The sequence below is a fragment of the Pinus tabuliformis genome, chromosome 3_2 (assembly GCF_031772625.1).
Source record: "Pinus tabuliformis cultivar Carrire ecotype Pingquan chromosome 3_2, CPIR1, whole genome shotgun sequence".
Classification (NCBI taxonomy): domain Eukaryota; kingdom Viridiplantae; phylum Streptophyta; class Pinopsida; order Pinales; family Pinaceae; genus Pinus; species Pinus tabuliformis.
The window spans coordinates 1,048,302,714-1,048,316,482 of record NC_142302.1 but is presented as its reverse complement, the minus strand read 5'-3'; the positions used below and the strand labels follow the sequence as shown (position 1 = coordinate 1,048,316,482).

Genomic DNA, 13,769 nt, shown 5'->3' with positions numbered 1-13,769 from the left:
TTTTTCAAGCGAAAAACCCTTTAATTCAAATCCTTAATCACAAAATTTAAATTTTTTTAGAATTTTTGGAAATTTTTTAATGTTTTTGGAAATTATATATATATATATATATTATTATTATTTTTTTATAGATTAAATGGAAATAAATCAAAACCCTAAGATTAACTTTTTATGCTTTTTAGGATTTTTTAATTTTTAATTTTGATTTATCTGAAAATCAAAATCAAAACAAAATTATCAGATTCCAAAACTAAAACTAGAACTATGAAATCAAAAGTAAAAAGTCTAATGCTAAAGCTAAATTTTAATGTTTATGATTATTATTATTATATATATTTTTTATTTTTAGATTTTTTTATTTTAAAGCTTTAAAATCAAAACCAAAATGGAACAAAACTAAAGTTAAACTTTTCTAAATTTTTAAATTAAAAAAAAAATATATGCTAACTTAAAACAACTAAATTTATCTGATCCAAATGAAAATGGAAACTGAAATACCATACGCATAAAGCCTAAACGATTTTTTTTTTGTGTGCAAGCTTTGGCGTTTGACGGCAGCGGAGATTGCAGCGATGGAATGGAGTTTGACGGACAGGGGATGGGCTCGAGCGAGAGGAGTGAGGGCAGTGGAGCGAGCAGGGAGGAAATCCACAGGGAGATGAGCAGATCGGAGGTTACTTGCGCGTGGTTCTGGCAACGCAAATGAGTGAATTTGATGTGTTTTGCAGGTGTACAACGGGAATGGCATGCAGAGGCAGCGGATGAGATGCGGAGCTGGAGAGGCGAGGGTTTGGAGATGGACTGATGGCTGCAAGGAACGCAGGCAGAGGGAGCAACAGGAAATGGTTTGATGAAGCCGACGTGATTTGCAGTGAGAAGAGCGAGTAGTGAAGAATGGAGGAAGGGCGCATGCAGGCTAGACAAGTGAGGTTGCGTAAGGCAATAATGTACTGTGCAGATTAGAGAGGAGTTGAGGATGGCACACAGGACTCTATGAGAGTTTGAGGAAATGAGGAATTAGAAAACAAAGCTGCAATGAAATCACGCAGATGGTGTGAGAAGGTGTGGCAACAGCGAGGTTGAATAGTTGAACGCAGCGTGGAGATGGTGTAACAACCCATCTCAAAACACGAACAACATAGTAATATTAGCATGCATGTGAGGCATGCATATGATAGCTACTTATGCATGCATCATATACATTGCATTAGTATATATATTGACTATTCATGGAGAATGTCTAAATATAAGATAAATGAATTAATTATCAAAAGTGTTAATTAAATAACTAATTTAGTAAGAAATATAGTTGAGTTTATTCATAGGTTTTCCAGCTCATATATAACACAAAATGTATATTAAATAAACTAAACCCATAAACCTTACTATTAAACCTGATATGTTATAAACATAAAATAATATTTAATATTTAAAATCATTATGGTCATATACTATTTAATAAATTAAAGTACCAACTGTCATAATTAAAAAGTGATACCACTCGATGTTGTAAGGGGATCTGATTCAATTAAAGGTAAGAAGCATGACAAAGCAACCACCGCTTAACAAAAAAATAATATCCTTTCATAAAGGTGGTGAACAGATACGTAGAGGTGAAGGGACCTCTACTATTTAAAGAGAGGAAGGAGGATTTCAAGGGGGAGGAAAAATAATACAGAGAAGGGTGATGGAAAATCAAACTATTTGAGGGATGAGCCAAGGGCTGAATTTTGGAACTGAAAACTGGAAAATCTTCAACTGTTCTTGGAGTTTTGGGCACAGGGGCCAGTGGACTTCCATTTCGAAGTTCTCTGGATCTGGGAACCGCAGAGGTTGATCCCAGATAGGCAGGAAGGAATCAGTTGGTTTGGTAACGGAACCAGAAAATTTGGAGCAATGTGATCAACACCAGATGGGAGAATCAGGTACACAAAGAATCAGGTATGCAAATGTATTTAATTTGATAGAATTAACTTGATAGAATTTTACGAAAAGGAATCTGTCAATCTTGATGAAATTTAATATCAATCTTTACATTTTTACGAAAGAAATTTGTTAATTTGATTGAAATTTAATATCAGTCTTTACAGATGGTGCGATGGTGGGAAGAGGAATGCGATGAGGAGATGATTAAATGGCTACGGGATTTTGATGTGTTGATTGGAGGCAGAGCTGCGGGAAGACAACTTTTTTGGCAGTGCGAAAAAGGCTTCCAGATTGGGAAGATCGTAGCTGCAAGAGGTTAATGGTGAGCAACAAATTGAGGGCGGATACAACAGCCAAAAAAAAAATTCGAAGTCTGCCAGAATAAGAAAAACGCAGCCAGAGAGAAATAAACTAAAACGATTTTGAAACCCTCAGAAAATTATCCCAAATCCCAGAAGACGAATTTCACACTTATGCTTTCAGAAATATCAATGAAACCCTCGAAAGATTGCTTCCAGATTTAAAACATTTGAAAAACCCTTAGACTGCAAAATTAATACCCCAGGCACAACAGACAGATAGCCTGAACAGACCCTCGAATTTCTTCAGAAAATCTTTTGAAGAATATCCATGCAAAAATGACGCTGAGGACAGATCTTACCCTCCAGGGCCTAGGTTTGGCTTCAGAACAAGACTACGCCTTTAGATCTGCAACCTGTAATGACAAAAACAAACATCCAGAAACAAAATATGCAAGAAACAAAACTAAAAACCCTAAAACCGGCTAAATAATTACAATATTCACAGTTCCAAAGACTCTAAGTAGCCAGATTTATCAGTAGGCCACATAAACATTTTCAGAATTTTAAATTTAATATGAGATGCTTCAGAAGACCCTTCATGCATTCACAAGAAAATTTCAAATGATAAGCCTGGGATCAACTCTAGCTAGGCTCTTCAGAATATGCTTCTCAGGAGTCGGCTGGTTCAACCAAGAACTTCCCCAAATGCCTGTTAATCTTCAAAATCAAGATTTCCTGCACAACTTACTTCAACCATTAACAAAGAGGGATAAAACGATACTAAAATCCAGATCTAATGGAGATACCTGCCATCATATTCAGAAATTTAACTACCATTCAAACCCTAGCGACTAAACAAGATACCTGTGTTTGAAATCGCTCTTCATAAAGCTATCATCAATGGCTGAAATTAAAATTATGCATAAAAATAAAACATCTTACAACATTTCTAGAAGATTAACACTAGCAAGATTTCAACCCCAAAGTCTTCCTTTATTGCACATGAAAATGATTACAAGAGAGCTTTCTTTAGCACAAGACTCCAAGATCCAATGATCTCAAATGACCCCTAACACCCTATTTAAAGGAAAATTTCCCAACGGCTCGAGTGATCCATGCCAAACTAATCTTGACTGCCAATGAGGATCAAAATCCCTTTTAATCTCATCCGTCGAAATTTTAAATGCATTTTAATATTTAAAAAAATTAAAATTTTGCATTTATTTCCTCACAACTTTGACTTATTGTTATTTTATTATTATTATTTTTTTTATATATATTTTATTTTTATTTTTTAATTAATTAATTTTTTTAATTTTATATTTTTTAATTTTTTATTATTATATATTATTTATTATTATATATTATTTATTTTGGACCCTCGAACTTAGCCTTTGGAAAAATCACCTAGAACCTAGGACTTATGAGGGGATAAAACATTTTATAACCCTCAAGATAGTTTAGATCATGACTTCTACAATTTTACATCTCAAGGGGGAAATCCCATTTGACAAAGACCCTCATAGACTACCCAGTTCTGTGACACAAACATAATCTAGCAGATCAAGCAATTTGTAATAACCTAACCAAATAGTTAGAATTATTTCCAAATTACTTTTACATAGACGCGTCCTAGCACACTAGGACTCCCCTAAGATTCTAGTGACAAAATCCATTCCGACTTTGGGGTTAGGCTAAAGGAAAACTTTGCCGAACATGGGTCGATGAGACAAAAAACCTTCTGGAACGTAGATTATCACTAGAAGATTAGGTTTACCTAGGCAAATACATACATGACAGATCTGCTAAGATTATTTACAATTTATACATATGCAGACTGGGTTTATAACATAACATGATGGGGCTGATGATGTCAGTCGAATGGCACAAACACGTCGATCAAGCGCTACCCCTTTTTTCGCAAAAGGGGGTGTACTACTATGGGTAGTTCACACGCAGTGGTCAACATCTGGATCTACTTGTTGACACATTGCTGCACTGTAGGAATGTGAGAATCCAGAATCTACACCCACGCAACACACAACAAAACATAAGTAGCGTCCATTCAAAAATCATCATATAACATTAAGCACATGAAAAATATAAGCTCTTCATTTATTAACTATCTAGTAACATGAAAAGTAAATCTAATCCTCAAACAGAAATAAAATGCTGAAATGACAAGGAGTAAGGTTAGAAATACAATACAGAGGATGCCCCATGGCATCAGATATCATCTTTGAAGAACAACTTGAGAATTTGGCCATTTGTAGGTAAATCAAGTGGTTCGCCATCCAATCTGCTCAAGTGGAATGAGTTAGGTCCAACAATATCTCGAATAATATATGGTCCCAGCCACAAACTATTGAACTTCTTATGCTCTCCTGGTTTTTCATTCTTGCGATCCCAAAGAAGTACCATATCTCCAACCTGCGAAGATCTAGATTGAGATGATTTATCAAAGCTTTTCTTAATGTTAAATTGATTTTTACATATAGCATCAAAAGCTGTCCTACGAGCTTCATCTAACTCCTCAATCTGATCTATTCTATTTTGAACAACATCTTTGTTAGTAGAAAAATGCTGAAGGAGTTGATAAACTAGCAATTTTAGGTGCACAGGTAAGGTCACATCCAAGCCATAAACCAATTCAAGGGAGATTTACCAGTCGCTTTCTTTTTAGTGATCCTATCCGCCCATAAAGCATATTTGATTTTGTTATCCCATGATTTCTTATTATCTCCTGCTATCTTCTTGATAATGGTTATGAGATTCTTGTTACTTGATTCAGCCAGACCATTACCCTGAGGATAGTAATTTGATGAATGAGATAAGACAATGCCATACTTGAAACAGAAAGACGAAAACTCCGAGGAACTAAAAGCCTTGGCATTATCAGTAGTGATCTTAGCAGGGACACCAAATCTAGTAATGATATTATTTTTAGTGAAATCCATAATAACCTTTTCAGTGGCATTCTTAGCAGGAATGGCTTCAACCCATTTAGTGAAATAATCAGTAGCAGTCAAAATCCATGAGTAGCCATTGCTAGAATTTTCATGGAACTTCCCGATGAAGTCTAGACCCCAATGCTGAAAAGGTGCCTCCACAATGACAGGCTGTAGGTGCAGGGCAACGAGATTTTGTTTCCTATTGAACAATTGACAAGCTTGACAACTTCTAACAAACTTATGCACATCAAAAATAATAGAAGGCTAATAATAACCAGCTCTCAAAATTTTGTGGGCAGTAGTTCTAGCAGCATAATGACCACCACAAAATCCTGAATAGATCTCAGAAACTAACTTTTTGGACTCAATTTCATCAACACACCTAAGTATTATGCCCTCAGGATTTCTCCATCCAAGGCCATCCTTCATAAGGCAATACTTAGTGGCTTTTAGTCTAAGAGCCCTTCTCTTATGAGCAACTAATGGTTAGGACATGTAAGATTTAACAAGCAATAAATAATGTCCTTGTACCACTCATGCTCTCCTAATCTCTGCAACTCAGGCGAAGATAGATCGTTAAGACAAATCAAATCAAGAGCCTTTTCGTTACCTTCGGTCAACATTTGAGCCAAGCCTTGGCCTTTGACTAGCTTGGTGGGTCTAATTTCTAAATCATATTCTTGTATTTTAGTAACCCACCTAGCATGAGTCCCTAAGCAATCAGTTTGAGTTAATATATCTTTAACAGCAGAATGTGGGACAAAAGCAATGACTTTAGAATAACCCACATAAGTTTTGAAATGCTTAAGAGATTTGACTAAGGCATAGGCTTGCTTTTCCATGGTATTGTATTTTAACTCGGAATTTTGAAGCGCTCTACTCATGAAAGCAATAGGTTGCTCGTGACCATCTTTATTTTTCTGTAATAGGACACCAACAATGGTGTCTTCAGAAGCGAAAGAGAAAATCATGAAATCCTTGGAATAATCAGGACTAACTAAGACAGGAGCTCTTGCAATAACGCATTTGATTTCCTGAAAAGCCTTTTTACCATCTTCTTGCCAAACAAATTTTACATCTTTCTTCAGAAGACTTTGAATAGGCTTAGCTATTTCTGCGTAATTTGGAATAAACCTTCTAAGAAAATTTGTTTTCCTAAGAAAAGACTGAAGGGACTTAAGATTATGGGGAAGAGGAATCTTTTGGATCGCCTCAACTCTTTCAGGATCAATCTTGATTCCATCTTTAGAAATGATGTGACCAAGTAATTTCCCTTCGGTTACTCCAAAAACAGACTTAGCCGGATTTAAAGAAATCCCGTACTCTCTACATCTATCAAAAACTTGCCGAAGATGACTTATATGACTAATACCATCCTTAGAAAAAACAGTAAGATCATCTTGGTAAATTTCGATAAATTTCCCAATTAAACCCTTGAAGGCATAATCCATAGCCCTTTGAAATGTAGCCCCAACGTTGGTTAATCCAAACGACATTCTAATGTATTCGAAAGTACCCCATGGTGTGGTGAATGTGGTTTTGTGACGATCCTCTTTTTTAACCCATACTTGATTATATCCAGAAAAACCATCTAGCAATGACATCATTCCAGAACCAGTTACTCTTTGCAACAGAGTCTCCATGTTTGGCAAAGGGTAATTATCCTTCTTACATGCTAGATTAAGATTTCGAAAATCGACACAAAGCCTTATTGTACCATTCTTTTTCCTAACAATCACCAGGTTGGAACACCATGTTGAATGTCTCGTTTGAGCAATAATTCCTGCTGCAAGCATCTTTGAAAGCTCTTTTTGAACCAAAGGGGCTAACTTAGGATTAATCTGCCTAAGCTTCTGGCAAAAGGGTTTAGCATTTTCATCTTTTAGGGGGATAATATGTTCCATGACATCTTCCCTATAGCCTTTGAATTCATCATAAGAAAATGCTAAAACATCCTGATATTCGTGAAGTAAATTGATTAACTTTTTTCTTTCTTCAACACTAGTACCTTTACCAATTTTAACAATTTTTGGGTTCACAGGAGTACCAATGTTTATCTCGAGGTATTCTCCTGGGTCCATTTTATTTTCCTCTTTCAACTTTGTGGCATCATGCCGATCAAAGTGTTGTTCTAAAGCAATCACATTCCTAGGAGTAGGATTTATGATATGCTCATGATTACCAGATCCATCCTCAGAATTTATCTGAAAATTTTCAAATTCATCCAAATTATCGAGAAAACAAATCACTTGATTTTCATCATTAAAGACCTGCCAATGCTTTGAGTTATTTGGAACAGAAGGCCTAAATATAATTTCCATTTTAATCTTATCCTCAATTAGCTCATCAGACAATTGCAAAGTAGAAGTAGTGACGACAAGCTCATCTGCGTAAGTATTATGCTCTCTTGGGATTGCCTCAAGGTCAAGGGCATCAAAGTGTTCCATAGTATCCCATACAACATTTCGATAATTCCTTAACCTTTGATTTTTACATGTAAATTTATTTTTAAGCTGCATGATAATTAAGTCAGAATCCCCCTTAATGCTAAGCAACTTGATTCTCAAAGCCTTTGCCAATTCAAGACCCAACAACAAAGCTTCATATTCAACGATGTTGTTGGTTGCTTCAAATTCCAATCAATAGGCAAACTTGAAAATATGACCAAGGGGAGATTTCAAAACTATACCCGCACCTTTACCATGTCTAGACGATGCACCATCAAAATACATGTACCAAACTTTATCATTGAGATCCCTAATCTTTTTATCAACCTTATCATCAGGAGGAACTATGAAATTAGACATGATAGCATAATTCCCAATGTCGGATTGTTCTTTAATTATCTCGTTATGAGGTCTCTTAGGATCTTCAACATGGAATTTTCTCTCGGGCTCTCTATTAAGTCTCACAAAACCATCACCTCTAGGAGAAGGAATCATAGCATATGACCAATTCATTTGAATACTCCCTCCTAGATCAGAAGCCCATTTTTTGGATAAAGGCATACCCCAAGCATTAGGCACATCAACAACAACAATGTCCATAACAATCATGATGTCCAGGTAAACTGATAAATGAACCTGTAAATCCTTGATTAGACCATGAACTTCAATCTTTTTAGAATCCATGGCGCATATATTGTAATAGGGTCTAGAAACTCTTAAGTTAAGTTGTTCCATGACCCTCTTAGTCATGACACAAGCTGATGCACCAGAATCCAACATGCAATTATTCAATTTATATCCATTAACCAATAAGGTGATAAAGAAAGGCTGGTGATCTTTGTTATCCGAATCTAAACTTTGCAAATATATGGGAGCATCGTGATAATCAACTTCTGGGGTCTTCTGTTGAGAAATATTTGCTTGAGGACCTTGAATAGCTTTTAGTAACTTATCTCTTTGGGAAGGGATTTTTGCAATTTCGAATACAGGAACCCAAATTTTCGCATTGTTAAACCAACTTCCCAGATCGACATCTAATCCAGAGTTTAAACCTGGGTTAAAGGTTCGAGGAGGAATTGGATTCCCGCTCTGATCTTTATCCCTTCTTTGATAAGTTAGACCTTTGTCTCTAGCAATTTCCATTATTTGCTCTGGAGAGGGCTTTTCGCCATACAGCTTAGCCAAAATGTCATCTTCATTTTCAAGGTTATTTATACTAAAAGCTAACGAGGGATGCATAACATCTCGACTATTTTCCTTAACTTCCATCCAGTCGTTCATAGACAAAGGAAACTCTTTACCCACTACATTTATTTGATCACCCACCCCAAACATTCCATTATCCAAAATTCTTCTAACGATGGGACAAGTGGCCTGCTCATGAAGAGCATCGCAAACCCGACAGTAAGGCGGAGCATCATCGACCAAATTAGTATGTTCAAGCGGATTAGGAGGTCTCTGCTCGCTAGATTGACCCTTCTTTTGCCAATTATTATTTCTATTATTATTATTATTTATGGGATGGAAATTTTGCGTTTGCGCTCTTTCCATTTGGACCAACCTATTCTGCAAAGTAGCTATCTCCTTAGCATGGTTAGATGTTAATTTCGCTTGATTAATTTCCATGCTTTCGATCTTCTGGAGCAATTTCTGAACAAGCTCGCTATCAAGTTCTTGCACCGCTTTTCCTTTAGGTTCTTTTAGTTTCGTAGCAGCCCTATCAAACCCTAGGATCTCGACTTCCCAGATGCTGCCTTGTCCTTTTCAAGCTCTATTGCTAAGGCTTGACAATCCCTATAATCTCAACTCATAGGAAGGCTCAGGACTAAAGGCGTCAATATAAAAATTTCGAAGAGATTTGTCGGTAGGTTTATAATCTTGAGGTAATTCTTTAATAATATCATTAAACCTTTTATTAAATTCTTTAGCAGTTTCATTCTCTCTCTTTTTGATTACGATGATAGCTTTCACGAGGTGTCTTCCTTCTCTCTTATCTCCATACTTTTCCTTAAAGGCATTAACAATCGATTGCAAGGAATCAAATGAATTTTGAGGCTTTTCCGTAAACCAATCTAAAGCATCACCCTCCAAGGTTAGAACAAAAAGGGTCATTTTAACATCTTCATGATTAAAATCAGCAAACCTTGCGTACTTACCAGCCATGAACTAAAAGCTTTCAGATGTGAATTAGCATTAATTGCATTATCTCCTTGAAAGATAGGCAATTTATCCATCCCATGCTTAGGAATATCATTGGGATAACCTTGAATGTTAGCAAAGTTACACGGGGCGAATATGTCCATGATGTCGTGCTCAACCGGGCTAGTAAAGAGCAAGCGGATATCAGAGAGGGCTTCTTGTCCGAGGTTAACAAGAAGTGTACGAGAAGAGAGTTTGTGTAATTGTACTCTGAGAGCCCTTTTAGGATCAGGAGCAGGATTATCCAAACTACTTGGATGTCTGCTAGTATACACTCTTGCCGAGGATATATGAAGTGAAGTCGCCACCTGGACAGAGAATATAACACAAAAAAAACTCGAAAGGAGAGAGCTTAAGGACAGGAAAGGACGAGAGGAAAGAAACGAGACGAATGTTGAAGTTACCAAGGACAGAAAAAACTCTATCCCTGGCAATGACGCCAAAAAATGTTGTTGCGCAAAGTGTCTAAGCACCGCGACAACGCTCAGACGGGGGGGCTGTCACCCTGATCCCCAATCTCTCCGTTTAAGCCGTCTCCCTAGGCTAAGGGGGGTAGACCCTATGGGATAAAGGAAAACCAATTGAGAAATAGCTGGCTTGGGAGACACAGCGGGGGGAAATCAAGCACTTGGAGATTTTAATGACAGATAACTTGATGGATTTAAAAGATTAAGTCAGATAGAGTAAATGCCAAGATGAGACGCGACCACAAGATAGAAAATTTTAGACCAGTGCCTTCAATATTTAAATCATCCATCAATAAAACAAACTATCCTGATCGATTTTCAATATGTGATGAAAAAAATAACGATAATCCATAGAAATGCCCAACGATGCAACATGCACGAGAATTCTAGACTTAAAACATTTATCGTAATTTGACCATGGGAAAATCATGAGAAATTAAGATTTAACGTTAGAAACATCAGAGTTACCAAGGAAATTAATCAACGGGTCCAAAATCAAAATTTTAATGGGCCATAGGCCACATTATTTATTTATTTTTTTAAGCGAAAAACCCTTTAATTCAAATCCTTAATCACAAAATTTAAATTTTTTTAGAATTTTTGGAAAATTTTAAATGTTTTTGGAAATTTTATTATATATATATATATATATATATATATATTTTTCTTTTTAAAACTTTTTTTTATAGATTAAATGGAAATAAATAAAAACCCTAAGATTAACTTTTTATGCTTTTTAGGATTTTTTAATTTTTAATTTTGATTTATCTTAAAATCAAAATCAAACAAAATTATCGAAGTCCAAAACTAAAACTAGAATGATGAAATCAAAAGTAAAAAGTCTAATCCTAAAGCTAAATTTTAATGTTTATGATTATTATTATTATTATATATATTTTTTATTTTTTTATTTTTTATTTTAAAGCTTTAAAATCAAAACCAAAATGGAACAAAACTAAAGTTAAACTTTTCTAATTTTTTAAATTTAAAAATAAAACTATACACTAACTTTAACAACTAAATTAATCTGATCCAAATGAAAATGAAAACTGAAATACCATACACATAAAGCCTAAACGATTTTTTTTTTGTGTGCAAGCTTGGGCGTCTGACGGCAACGAAGATTGCAGCGATGGAATGGAGTTAGACGGACAGGGGATGGGCTCGAGCGAGAGGAGTGAGGGTAGTGGAGCGAGCAGGGAGGAAATCCGTGGGGAGATGAGCAGCTTAGAGGTTACTTGCGTGGATCTAGCAACGCAAATGAGTGAATTTGATGTGTTTTGCAGGTGTACAACGGGAATAGCACGCAGATGCAGCGGATGAGATGCGGAGCTGGAGAGGCGAGGGTTTGGAGATGAATTGATGGCTGCAAGGAACACAGGCGGAGGGAGCAACAAGCAATGGTTTGATGAAGCCGACGGGATTTGCGGTGAGAAGAGCGAATAGTGAAGAATGGAGGAAGGGCGCATGCAGGCTAGACATGTGAGGATGCGTAAGGCAATAATGTACTGTGCAGATGAGGGAGGAGCTGAGGATGGCAAGCAGGACTATATGAGAGTTTGAGGAAATGAGGAATTGGAAAACAGAGCTGCAATGAAATCATGCAGATGGCGTGAGAAGGTGTGGCACCAGCGAGGTTGAATAGTTGAACGCAGCGTAGAGATGGTGCGATGGTGGGAAGAGGAATGCGATGAGGAGCTGATTAAATGGCTGCAGCATTTTGATGTGTTGATTGGAGGCAGAACTGCAGGAAGACAACTTTTCTGGCAATGCGAAAAAGGCTTCTAGATTGGGAAGATTGTAGCTGCAAGAGGTTAACAGTGAGAAACAAATTGAGGGCAGATACAACAAAAAAAAATAAAAATTCAAAGTCTGCCAGAACAAGAAAAACGCAGCCAGAGAGAAATAAACTAAAATGATTTTGAAACCCTCAGAAAATTATCCCAAATCCCAGAAGACGAATTTCACACTTACGCTTTTAGGATTATCAATGAAACCCTCGAAAGATTGCTTCCATATTTAAAACATTCGAAAAACCCTTAGACTGCAAAATTAATACCCCAGGCACAACAGACAGATAGCTTGAATAGACCCTCGAATTTCTTCAGAAAATCTTTTGAAGAATATCCCTGCAAAAATGACGTTGAGGCCAGATTTTACCCTCCAGGGCCTAGATCTGGCTTCAGAACAATACTACGCCTTTAGATCTGCAACCTATAATGACAAAAACAAACATCCAGAAACAAAATAGGCAAGAAACAAAACTAAAATCCCTAAAACCGGCTAAATAATTACAATATTCACAGTTCCAAAGGCTCTATGTAGGCAGATTTATCAGTAGGCCACAAAAATATTTTCAGAATTTTAAATCTAATATGAGATGCTTCAGAAAACCCTTCATGCATTCACAAGAAAATTTCAAATGATAAGCCCGGGATCAACTCTAGCCGGGCTCTTTAGAATATGCTTCTCAGGAGTCGGTTGGTTTAGCCAAGAACTTCCCAAAACGCCTGTTAATCTTCAAAATCAAGATTTCTTGCACAACTTAATTCAACCATTAACAAAGAGGGAGAAAACGATACTAAAATCCAGATCTAATGGAGATACTTGCCATCATATTCATAAATTTAACTACTATTAAAACCCTAGCGACTAAACAAGATACCTGTGTTTGAATTCACTCTTCATAAAGCTATCATCAATGGCTGAAATTAAAATTATGCAGAAAAATAAAACATCTTACAACATTTCGAGAAGAGTAACACCAGCAAGATTTCAACCCTAAAGTCTTTCTTTATTGCACTTGAAAATGATTACAAGAGAGCTTTCTTTAGCGCAAGACTCCAAGATCCAATGATCTCAAATGACCCCTAACACCCTATTTAAAGGAAAATTTCCCAACGGTTAGTTTGAGTGATCCATGCTAAACTAATCTTGACCGTCGATGAGGATCAAAATCCCTTTTAATCTCATCCATTGAAATTTTAAATGCATTTTAATATATTAAAAAATTAAAATTTTGCATTTATTTCCTCAAAACTTTTACTTATTGTTATTTTATTATTTTTTAATTAATTAATTTTACTATTATTATTTATTATTTATTATTATATTTTATTTTTGGACCCTCGAACTTAGCCTTTGGAAAAATCACCTAGGACCTAGGACTTATGAGGGGATAAAACATTTTCTAACCCTCAAGATATTTTACATCATGCCTTTTATAATTTTACATCTCAAAGGGGGAATCCCATTTGACAAAGACCCTCATAAACTACCCAGTTCTGTGATACAAACATAATCTAGCAGATCAAGCAATTTGTAATAACCTAACCAAATAGTTAAAATTATTTCCAAATTACTTTTACATAGACGCGACCTAGCACACTAGGACTGCCCTAAGATTCTAGTGACAAAATCCATTTCGGCTTTGGGGTTAGGCTGAAGGAAAACTCTACTGACCATGGGTTGGTGAAA

At 36.1% G+C, this 13,769-nt stretch overlaps 1 protein-coding gene across 1 annotated transcript in view; it reads left to right on the top strand.

Moving 5' to 3' along the window:
• LOC149184187 (CLP protease regulatory subunit CLPX1, mitochondrial-like) overlaps nt 1-13,769 on the top strand; it is a 202,646-nt gene that overhangs the window by 127,435 nt on the left and 61,442 nt on the right. The gene's annotated exons all lie outside the window — the stretch shown is intronic.